The sequence below is a fragment of the Herpailurus yagouaroundi genome, unplaced genomic scaffold (genome assembly GCF_014898765.1).
Source record: "Herpailurus yagouaroundi ecotype Mexico unplaced genomic scaffold, PumYag 216, whole genome shotgun sequence".
Classification (NCBI taxonomy): Eukaryota; Metazoa; Chordata; class Mammalia; order Carnivora; family Felidae; genus Herpailurus; species Herpailurus yagouaroundi.
In genome coordinates this window covers 14,904,771-14,917,286 of record NW_024412447.1, presented here as the reverse complement: position 1 = coordinate 14,917,286, position 12,516 = coordinate 14,904,771, and the positions used below count along the sequence as shown (strand labels likewise).

General features: G+C 39.8%; 1 protein-coding gene across 6 annotated transcripts in view; it reads left to right on the top strand.

Annotated features, from left to right (window-relative positions):
- The window catches only part of CALN1 (calneuron 1), a 532,439-nt gene that overhangs the window by 71,177 nt on the left and 448,746 nt on the right, over positions 1-12,516 (top strand). The window lies entirely within an intron of this gene.

Below are 12,516 nucleotides of genomic sequence, written 5' to 3'. Positions count from 1 at the left end.
TACTAACCCCTTATCAGATATGTGATTTGAAAATATCTTCTCCTGGGGTCCCTGGGTGGCTCACTTGGCTAAGCGTCTGACTCTTGATTTTGACTCAGGTCATGATCTCACAGTTTGTGGCTTTGAGCCCTGCATCAGGCTCTGTGATGACAGCATGAAGCCTGCTTGGGATTCTCTCTCCCTCTCTCCCTGGCCCTCCCCCATGCTTTCTCTTTCTCTCTCTCTCTCTCTCAAAACAAGTAAGTAAACATTAAAAATAAAAATAATGAAAAACAATATCTTCTGTTCAATAAGTTGCTTTTTCATTTTGTTGGTGGTTTCCTTCACTATTCAGATACTTTTTAGTTAGATGTAGTGCCATTTGTTTATTTTTGCTTTTGTTACCCTTGCCTTTGGAGTCAGATCAAAAAATCATTTCCAATAACCAGTGTCAAAGAGTTTACCATGCGTGTTTTCTTCTAAGAATTTTATGGCTGCAGGTCTTACATTCAAGTCTTTAATCCATATTGAGATAATATTTTGTTTGGTGTAAGATAATGGTCCGTATTCTTTCTTTTGCATATAGCTAACTAGTTTTCCCAATACCATTTGTTGAAGAGACTGTCCTTTTCCCATTGCGTATTCTTGCCTCCTCGGTCATAAATTAACTGACCGTATACGTGTGGGTTTATTTCTGGGCTCTCTATTCTGTTCCGCTGATATGTGTCTGTCTTTATGATGATACAAATACTACTGTTTTGATTACTAAAGCTTTGTAATATAGTTTGAAATCAGAGAGCATGATGCCTCCATATTTGTTCTTTCTTCTCAAGATCAGTTTGGCTATGTAGCATCTTGTGTGGCTCCATACAAATTTTAGAATTGTTCTATTTCTGTGGAAAATGCCTTTGGAATTTTGATAGTAATTACATTGAATATATAGATTGCTTTGGGTAGTATAGACACTTTTAACAATATTAAATTATTTTAATCCATGAGCATAACATATTTTTCCAGTGATTTGTGTCTTTCATCAATGCCTTATCGTTTCCGGTGTGCAGGTCTTTAACCCCCTTAGTTAAATTTATTCCAGTATTTTATTCTTTTTGATGCAGTTGTAAGTGGGATTGTTTTCTTAATTACTCTTTTGGATTATTTGTTCTTAGTGTATAGAAATGTAACAAATTCTATATATTGATTTTGTACCCTGTAACTTTACTTAATCTATTAGTTCTAATAGAACTATATATAAAACTATATATAAAATCAAGTTTTCTGCTAATAATAACCATTTTACTTCTTCCTTTCTGATTTGGATCACTTTTGTTTCTTTTTCCTGCCTAATTGCTCTGGTTAGGATTTCCAATCCTATGTTGAATAAAAATAGTGAAAGTGGGCATCCTTGTCTTGTTTCGGATCTTAAAGGAAGAGTTTTCAGCTTTTCCCTGCAGACTATGTCAACCGTGGGTTTGTCATATATGGTTTTTAATATGTTGAGTTACATTTCATCTCTACCCACATTGTTGAGAGTTTTATCATGAATAGATGTTGAATTTTGTCAAATGTTTTTCTACATCTATTTAGATGATCATATGGTTTTTATATTTCATTTTGTTAATGCGGTGTGTCATATTTATTGATCTTTGCATCACTGGAATAAATCTCACTTGGTCATGGTGAAGGATCCCTTTAATGTATTGTTGAATTCAGTTTGCTAATATTTTGTTGAGGAGTTTTGCATCTATGCCCATCAGGAATATTGGCCTGTAGTGTGTGTGTGTGTGTGTGTGTGTGTGTGTGTGTGTGTGTTGTCCTTGTCTGGTTTTGTATCAGGGTGATGCTGTCCTTGTAAAATGTGTTTGGAAGAGTTCCCTCCTCTTTAATTTTTTGGAAGCGTTTGAGTGGACTAGGTATTAAATCTTGAATTATTTGGTAGAAGTCACCCAGTGAAGCCATCTGATCCTAGACTTCTGCTTGTCGGAAGTGTTTTGATTACTGATTCAATGTTTTTACTGGTGATCAGTCTGCTCAGACTTTTTACTTCTTCATGATTCATTCTTGGAAGGTGATGTGTTTCTAGAAATGTATTCATTTCTTCTAGGTTGTTCAATTTTTTGGCATACATATATTTTTTCATAGTAGTCTCTTTTAATCCTTCATATTTCTGTGGTGTCGCTTGTTACTTCCTTTCATTTGTGATTTTATTTGAGTCCTCTGTCTTCTTTTCTTAGTGAATCTAGCGAGAGGTTTGTCAGTTTTGTTCATCTTTTTCAAAGAACTAGCTCGTAGCTTCATTGATCTTTTATATTGTCATTTAAATCTTTCTTTTATTTATTTCTCTTCTGATTATTTTTTCCCTTTACTAACTTGGGGCTTTGTTTATTCTTCTTCTCCTAGCTCCTTAAGGTATAAAGTTAAGTTGTTTATTTGACATTTTTCTTGTTTCTTAAGACAGGCCTGTACCTCTATAAACTTTCCTCTTAGAGCTGCTTTTACTGTACCCAATAGATTTAGGTATAAGGTATTTCCATTTTCATTTTTCTCAAGATACTTTTATTTCTCCTTTTATTTCTTCATTTCTCCATTAGTTGTTCAGTAACGTATTGTCTAATCTGTACATATGTGTGATTTTTCCAATCTTCTTGTGATTGATTTCTAGTGTCACACCATTGGAGTCAGAAAAGATCCTGGATATGATTTTTATCTTCTTCTTAAATTTACTGAGACTTGTTTTGTGGCCTAACATATGATCTATCCTAAAGAATGTTTCATGTACACTTGAGAAGAATATATACTCTGCTGCTTTTGGATAAGATGCTCTGTATATATCTATTAAGTCCATCTGGTCTCATGTGTTATTTCTGGCTGATGTTTCCTTATTGAATTTTTGTCTGGATGATCTATTCATTGGTGTGAGTGGGGTATTAAAGTTCCCCACTATTACTGTATTACTGTCAATTCTTCCCTTTAGGCCTATTCATATTTGCTTTATATAGTTAGGTGCTTCTATACTGAATCTAGAAATATTTACAAATGTTGTATCTTCTTGCTGAATTGATTTCTTTATCATTATGTAATGCCCATCTCTGTCTTTTACTAAAGTCTTTGTTTTAAAGTCCAGTTGGGAAGTGCCTGAGTGGCTCAGTCGGTTAAGTGTCCGACTTCCATTTGGTCACGATCTTGCCGTCCGTGAGTTTGAGCCCTGGGTCAGGCTCTGTGCTGACAGCTCAGAGCCTAGTGCCTGCTTCAGATTTTGTGTCTCCCTCTCTCTCTGCCTCTCTCCCACTTGTGCTCTCTCTCTCTCTCTCTCTCTCTCTCTCAAAAATAAACATTAAATTAAAAAAAAAGTCCATTTGGTTTTCATATAAGTATAGCTACCTCAGTTTTCTTTTGGTTTCCATTTCCATGAAACATCTTTTTCCATCCCTTCACTGTTAGTTGCGTGTGTCCTTACATCTGAAGTGAATCTCTTATAGGTAACATATAGATGGGTCTTGTTTCTTTTATCCATACATCTACTTGATGTTTTTTGACTAGAGAATTTAGTCCATTTACATTTAAAGTAATTATTGATAGATATGTATTTACTTCCATTTGGTCATTGCTTTCTGGTTGTTTTGTAGTTCTTCTCTGTTCTTATCTGTTTTTCTTTCCTCACTTGTGGTTTGATGATTTTCTATAGCATTGTGTTTAGATTCCTTTCTTATTATTTTTAGTATATCTACTACAGGTTTTAGCTTTCTCATATATAACAATGTGTAGGTAGGTCTATTTTAAGTTGAAAGCAAGTTGGAATACATTCTAAAACTCCACATTTTACTCCCTTCCCACAATGTTTTATGTTTTTTATTTTTTTATTTTTTATATTTAAAAAAAATTTTTTTTTCAACGTTTATTTATTTTTGGGACAGAGAGAGACAGAGCATGAACGGGCGAGGGGCAGAGAGAGAGGGAGACACAGAACTGGAAACAGGCTCCAGGCTCTGAACCATCAGCCCAGAGCCCGATGCGGGGCTCGAACTCACGGACTGAGAGATCGTGACCTGAGCTGAGGTCGGACGCTTAACCGACTGCGCCACCCAGGCGCCCCAATGTTTTATGTTTTAAAAAATTTTTAATATTTATTTATTTTTGAGATATATAGAGAGAAACAGAGCATGAGTAGGGGAGGGGCAGAGAGAGGGGAGACACAGAGTCTGAAGCAGAATCCAGGCTCTGAGCTGTCAGCACAGAGCCCAATGCAGGGACTGAACTTGTGAACCACAAGATCATGACCTGAGCTGAAGTTGGACACTTAACCAACTGAGCCACCTAGACGCCCCATGTCTTATGTTTTTGATGTCACATTTTACAACATTTTATTTTATGTATCCCTTAACTAATTATTGTAGCTGTAGTTATTTTCACTACTTTTGTCTTTTAATCTTTATACTAGCTTTGTAAATGACTAATTCACTATCTTTACTATATATTTACCTTTACCAGTAAGATTTTTAGTTTTATGTGTTTACTTGTTCCTAATTAGTGCCTCTCTTTTCAGCTGAAAGACTGAACATGCTTTGGAAGGCTAATTTAATGGTGATGAACTCCTTTAGCTTTTGCTTGTCTGGAAATTTCTTTATATCTCCTTCAGTTATGAATAATAACCTTGCCAGGCAGAGTATTCTTGGTTGGAATTTTTTTCCTTTCAGCATTTTGAATATATCATGCCACTCACTTCTTGCCTGTAAAGTTTCTGCTGAGAAATCTGGTAGTGGCCTTATGAGGGTTCCATTGTCTGTAACAAGTTATCTTTTCTTCTGCTGCTCTTAAGATTCTCTCTTTCTCTTTACTTTTTACGTTTTAATTATAATGTGTCTTGATATGGTCTCTTTGGGTTCGTCTTATCTGACACTTCTCTGGGATTCCTGGATCTGGATATCTGTTTCCTTCCCCGGGTTAGGGAAGTTTTCAGCCATTATCTCTTCAACTAAGTTTTCCGCCCCTTTCTCTCTTCTACTTCTAGGACCCCTTTAATGCAAATGTTATTCTGCTTGATGCTGTCCTATAGTTTCTTTAAGCTATCTCCTCTTTAAATAAATTATTTTGTTTATTGTCAAATTGGCTAACGTACAGTGTGTACAGTGTGCTCTTGATCTTGGGTGTAGATTCCTGTGGTTACTCGCTTACATACAGCACCCAGTGCTCATCCCAACAAGTGCCCTCCTCAATGCCCATCACCCCCTTCCCTCTCTCCATCCCCTCCCATTAATCCTCAGTTTATTCTCTGTATTTAAGATTCTCTTATGGTTTACATCCTTCCTTCTCTGTTTGTAACTATTTTTTCCCCCTTCTCTTCCCTCACGGTCTTTTGTTAAGTTTCTCAAGTTCCACATAGGAGTGAAAACATATGGTATCTGTCTTTCTCTGACTGACTTATTTCACTTAGCGCAATACCTTCCGGTTCACCCACATTGCTGCAAATGGCATGATTTCATTCTTTCTCATTAGCCATTCATCAGTTGATGGACATATAAACTCCTCACTGTAATGTAAATAATTATAACCTTTGGAAAATAATTGGGCACTTTCTTGAAAAGCTGAACAGCCAGCCATACACTTTACTGATAAGCAGTTGCATTTCAAGGCATGTGCCATAGACATTGTTTTGCAAAAGTTTAATAAACAAAGTGTTAATGGTAAAAAATAAAAAATAAAAAAATTACTTTGTTGTTACTCCTTTTGGGTGAGTTTCATTAACCTGTCTTCCAGATCACTGATTCTTTCTTCTGTTTCATCTAATATGTTATTGAACCCCTCTAACATATTTTTCAGTTCAATTATTGCATTCTTCAGCTCTGTGACTTCTGTTTGGTACTTTCTTATATTTTCTTTCTTTGTTGAAGTGTTCACTCTGTTAATCCACTCTTCTTCCAAGTTTGATGAGCACCTTTACGACCATGACTTTGATCTCTTTATCTATTTCACTAAGTTTTTCATATAGGGGTTTATGTCATTCTTTCATCTGAAATATATTCCTGTTTCCTCATTTTGTTTTACTCTGTGTATGTACGTATGTGTTGCTTGTTTGTAGGAGATGAACCTTATCGTTTAACCTTGCCCTAGCTCTTGGTTGTCTCTCAGACCTTTGTGATGTTCTAAACGGCCTCACTCATCCTTGATAGGACCCGGTTGTTGAGGATATGCCAAGACCTGTGAGTGATCCAGAGGGAAGGGTCTCAGCACCTAGTTTCAGACTAGTTGAAAGTTAGACCCTCAGACAGCAGCTTTTAAGGTATGCATAAGGTATGCATGCAGTCCTGTGGGGTCACAATTGTAAACCTTGTTGTCCTCCAGACCACCTGATCCTTTTGGTGTCCTTTTGGTGACTATTGCAAAGATCAAGGCTCCAGATAAGTGTAAGAGTTCCTTTCTGGGACCTGACAAGCTGTAGTGAGACCAAAGGGAGAGTACGAAGATGGAATCCCTAGCCCATGTTTCCTGAGAGCGTTCCTGTAGCCTTTAGATACATGGAAGGCCTGAAGCCTGCCCCTCAAGCTGAAGCTCCAGGAAAAGTAAATAGGCCTTTTTCACAGAAAGACTTGTGGTGGGTTTCAGTCTGCTGTCTAGGCAGTGTTCTGGGGGTGGTAGCCTACCAAGAGCTTTTTCTCCAATTGTTTCAGACTCATGGGGCCCCGAACACAATCCACTGGTGCTATGCACTCAGTACACATCCCCTGTCTGGGCTGTGTACACAGCTTTGGCAGGGCCAAGGGAGTGGTGCAGGGGCAGGGCACTGCCCCCCTGGCTTTGGTAGGGCTGTGGGAGCAGTGTGGAGGCAGGATGCACCCCCACCATCAGGAAAAACAGAAAGATGGTGCCTGCCATTGCCCCAGTCCCTAGAGAGAGTTCTAACAGGATCTTGCCCCTTTAGCAGACGCTGTCAGATTAGCAAACAAATCTCCTTCTCATATGGCCTAGGTGCTTGTCAAGGTGCTGCTTTTGTGCTGGGTCCCAGGGTAAGTGGATCTGCATGCAAACCCTTTCAGAGTGGAATCTCCCTTTCCTACAGCCCTGTGGTTCTTCTGGACATAAGCCCCACTCGATTTTCAAAGCCAGACATTTTGGGGACTCGTCTCTTCCATGAAGGTCTCAGGGATCGGGTGCCTGATGTGGGACACAAACTCCTCACTCCTCAGGGAGACGCTCCACATTTGTGAGATCCCTCCTGACTGTGGGCTGCCACACCAAAGGTGGGGACTGTGGGGAGGCCAGATCTCTTCTCCCACCCATCTCAATGTGGTCCTTTTAGCCTCTGTTTCAGAGAAGCTGTTCAGCTAGCTTTCATGTCCTTTTCAGAGGAATATTTTGCATATGTAGCTGTATGTTGTGTTTGTTGTGTCCACGGGGGGAGGCGAGTTCAGGATCTTCCCATGCTTACCATGGAAGTTGAACTGCCTCCCCCTGGGCTTCATTCTATTATTTGAATTGGCCTCCATTTCCCATATTTTTACTTAAAACTGTTTTGCTACAATTTCAAAAGAAATAACCCTTGTCATATGAGTGCCAATTATCCTGTTCCAATCCTACCTGGTTCTGCAGTTCAGCTCTGGCACTGACCACGTGCAGGTAGTGCCAACTCGGCGAGTTAAAGGCCTAATCTTCCGTAAGAGTGCCCCTGCTTTGGACACCAGCCTCAAGCTTATGGGGTTTTCAGGTCACACACACTTCTGACCAACCAACTATAAATTTGGTACCCAATATTCTCTTAGATTCAGTAATTAACTAGAATGATTCAGAGAAGTCAGGAAAGTGCTCTACTTGTGATTCTAAATGGTACAAATCAGGAACAGCCAGATGACGAGCCAGGCAGGGTGAAGTCTGGGAGGGTCCTGATGGCAGAGCTTCTGTGCCACCTCCCTGAGAAATCAGGGCACATCGCCATCCTAGGGCACATCGCCGTCCTAGGGACATCCTAGGGCACGTCCTCTACCAACCAGGAGGTCCAGCAGGCCTCACTGCCCAGAGTTTTTACTGGCCTTTCTTGCCATAGGTACAGTTGATTAAACCACTGGTGACATGACTGAACCCAATCTCCAGCTTTCTTCTCTGCTTGGAGGTCAAAGTTTCAACCCTCTAATCACAAAGTTGGTCTTTCTGGTGACCAGCCCCATCCTGAAGCTCTCTCAGGGCCTACCATCAGTCTCCTCATTAGCATAGCCTTGGGTGTGTTCCAGGGGCTCATGAATAGCCGACGTGTCTATCACTTGGGAGATCCCAAGAGTTTTAGAAGATCTGTGCTGAAAACCAGGGGCAAAGACCAGACAAATTCCTTATTATAGAACACATACCTAAAAATTTAACAGTGCAAAAAATGTTTATATAGAAAACAAAAGTTACTCATAATCCCCCAACCCAGAAATAGTCACTGCTGATATTGAGTGAATGTTCTTCTAGAGTTTCTGTGCACATATCAGCACGTAAATAAAATTGCTTTTATGCAAATGGAACTACATTTAACATATGCTGTTTTACAATTTGCTATTTTCAGTTATTTCGGGCCTATCTCCATATCATTACATCTAAACCAACCTTGACCTCATTATTTTAAATTGTTGCAGTCAATACACCATTGCTTACTTTCTAAAACAAACACACACCCAACCAAAAAACCCTTTGGTGGGAATTAGCGTCACTCCTAGGTCCTTTTTCCTTCTTTTGGAAATTACCACAATGTTTCCATGAAAATCTTTGTGTGCTTGTTCAAATACACATGTAAGATAAGTTCTTATAAAAGAAACCTCTGGGTGAAGAGGCACACATGCTTTAATTTTTACCGTGTATTACAAAGAGCCCTTTAAAAACATTTAACTCATGTACATTCCCACCAATGAATGCCTGCTACGAATTCTTTTACTTTCAACTTTTTGTGTCTATTAAACATAAACATAGCCTGGCACTTCTTTTAAAAGGTGAGTTTTACATGCATTTATCTTTAGAAAAATAATGCGTCATGCAACTTAAAAATCTTTTTTCTCTTTGGTGATTTAGAATGTATATTCTGTGGGTATTTAGTTCCACTAATTTACTTTACCTTCTTAAAAATATTTTTCAGGGGTGCCTGGGTGGCACAGTCGGTTAAGCGTCCGACTTCAGCCAGGTCACGATCTCGCGGTCCGGGAGTTCGAGCCCCGCGTCAGGCTCTGGGCTGACGGCTCGGAGCCTGGAGCCTGTTTCCGATTCTGTGTCTCCCTCTCTCTCTGCCCCTCCCCCTTTCATGCTGTGTCTCTCTCTGTCCCAAAAATAAATAAACATTGAAAAAAAATTTAAAAAAATATTTTTCAGTTAAGGCACTTGAACAGTTTCCATTTGAATCTTTCCTCTGGAAGATAAGGAAACGTTACTTTCTCTCAGCTTCTCCATGTCTTTCTCCTCATCCTCCTTGTCTCTCCATTCTTCCTGAGTCTGATATGCGGTAACCTGGTCAGCTTTTGGTAAACTACCCTTCGTGTAAGTGTGATGTCATTCGTTCCAGTGCCTGACATCATGGTAAACTTTTAAAAAACATCTACGTGTCCAATTTAACCTCTGGATGTGGGTGAAATCATTTTAATTCAACATCCATTCTACGTATTAGTGGATTTTATGGGGAGTGATATCCAAAAGACTTAGCATCCAGCCCTAGTTATCAGGGCTCTGGAAGCTTCCTGCTGAGCCTTGGTTGTTCAATCCAGGAAATCGAGGGATTCTGGGGGGGGGGGGGGGGGGGGGGCAGTGCGGATATTTGGAAAGATGTAATTCTGATTTATACATGAATAACCTATGGAGACTTTTTAAAGTTACAAAAAGTGAGCTTTTTAAAAAAATACAAAAGATAAAAATAATGCATTCTTAATAGCAAATGCCAACAAACCAGAACTAAATTGGCTGAGGAATGTGACAGTATTTACTCCTCTATCTAATGCCGTCTCATTCTCATCTCTCAGAGATGCCAGTTTGGCTTTTTATTAAACCCATTTTTTTCTATGCTTATAGAAACATGCGATGTTTTTACTCTTTCTCAATTTTTTATTTAAAAAATTTCAAACCTAGAAAAAATTGCAAAACACAAAACCCACCCATATACCCTCTTCCCCCACCCACCCTGCCCCTGACCCATTTGAAAATTAGGGGAGAATAAATTGAAGACATTATGACAGACTTCGCGCCTAAATATTTAGCACATATTTCCTAAGGACAATTACATTCTTCTACATGACCACAGTACAACGATCACTAACCTAGGAAACTTAACATTGATATACTAAAGTACATACAGACGTCCCCCCCTCCAAGATTTCCTTGAGTATGGCCATAATTGCCGTAATGTCCTCTAGAGTTGTCTGTTTGTGTTAAACCCAAGCCTTGCATAAACGGGTAGATTGATTTCTTGCTTCTATCAGTCCTTCCTTAATTGGTTTCATCATGGCGACGTCTCAATTTCCATTATTCCTTCTCCGCTTATCAGGTGGCATGCCTCTTGGAAGACAATACATACCGTGTGGCACCATTTATATGGAGAAATAGCAAACATCTGTACTGTATCTCTGGGAAAGACACACAGGTACTAAGAGTGCTTGCTGGATACAGGAAAAGCAGAAGAGCCAGAAAAGGTGGGAGAGATGTTTTACTGCATACTGTGCTTTTTCACTTTCGAATTTTGAACCGTGTGCGGGGAATTAGAGATGGACTGGGAATGGGGTCGAGGAAGCCAAAAATGATTCCAAAGCGATCTGGCTTTCAAAAGAGAGGGTTATGCCAATTATCGAACTAAAAGCTACAAATAGAAGTCATCAGGCCTAGGGCAGGGTTGCTGGGACATAGGGAGGAAAGCAGTCCTAAGCTCAGCAGAGGGACCGGCCAGGGGCAGGAAGAGACACTGGGCCTTTCAGGGGGGGGAAGAAGGAAGAGAGGCTACAAGGCGCGTGCCCCGAAGGTGGCAGGTTTGTCGAGTGGGTAGCAGTTAACTATCATTTTTACATTTATTGACTCTGCGACTGATGACAGATTGAGAGAAATCAATACAGTGCGCTTTTCTTTGGTTCAAATGTTTTAAAAGACTGAGGTCACGCAGACGAGGATCAGAATGTCAACGTCATGATACTGCGCCCAGAATTAGATCATTCACCACCTGGCCAGTTACAGGAGGTGATGGACACACGCGAGCTCAAGGCCAAGCAGTGCGAGACAGGAGGGCAGGCGGAGCTGCCAGTCCTTTTCATTCCTCCAAATTTACCAACCAGAGAAGTGGGTGAGGAAGCAGAGGGTTAATTACACTCAAATTGATATGACTCCACGTGGGAACATGAAATCCAAGAAAAGGAGTTTTCCGACCACTGCCTCTCCCCTCGGTATTCCTATGAACATGTTTATTTCTCTACACTTCTGCCGATACTGGGTGTCACGATTATGTTTAATTTTTACCTACTGGTTGAGCTAAAAATGTTATCTCATTATGGAAATATTTTTTTAATGTTTATTTTTATTTTGAGAGAGAGGGAGAGAACAGGGGAGGGGCAGAGAGAGGGAGAGAAAGAATCCCAGCAGGCTCCATTCTGTCAGTGCAGAGCCCCATTTGGGACTTGAACTCAGGAACCATGAGATCATGACCTGAGCCCAAATCAAGAGCTGGATGCTCAACTGACTGAGTCACCGAGGCACCCCCATCATTATGGAAATATTTTTTAATGACAGTCCTGTGGGCCTCACTTTTGTAAATTTGGATTCAGTTGGTTTGGCATGAGTCTCCTTGGTGCATTTCAAAAGATGCAAATCTTGGGGCACCTGGCTGGCTCAGTGGATGAAGCGTGCAACTCTTGATCTCAGGGCTGTGAGTCCAAGGTCCACACTGGCAGTAGAGATTACTTTATTATTTTTTATTATTTTTAAATAAATCTTTATTTTTGAGAGGGAGAGAGAAAGAGACAGATCGTGAGTGGGGGAAGGGCAGAGAGAGAGAGAGAGAGAGAGAGAAAGAATCTGAAGCAGGCTTCAGGCTCTGAGCTGTCAGTACAGAGCCCGTCGCGGAGCTCGAACCCACGAACGGTGAGATCATGACCTGAGCCAAAGTCGGATGCTTAACCGACTGAGCCACCCAGGCTCCCCAACTTTAAAAAATCTTAAAAAATAAAATTCTTAAATCTCATTCCTGTATTTCCCTGATGATTAGCGATGTTGAGCATCTCTTCATGTGTCTGTTTGCCATCAGATAATATATTTTTGATTCTCTTCTTTTGATTTATGTCCTATTTTTAGATCTTTGATTATTTACTGTATCAGTCAGATTGGGCAATTCTATCAGTTTTGCTTTCTGTATTTTGAGCATATGTTATTAGGTTTACCCAGTTTTGGAAATGTTTTATCTTCCTGGGAAATTGACACTTTTGTCATTATGAAATGTCATTCTTCATCTTTAGTAAAACCTCTTTACCTTAAAATTCATTTTGTTTGGTATTAGTATACCCATACCAGTTGTTTTTTTCAGTGACTTTTTGCATATGCCATCCTTTCATGTTAAAA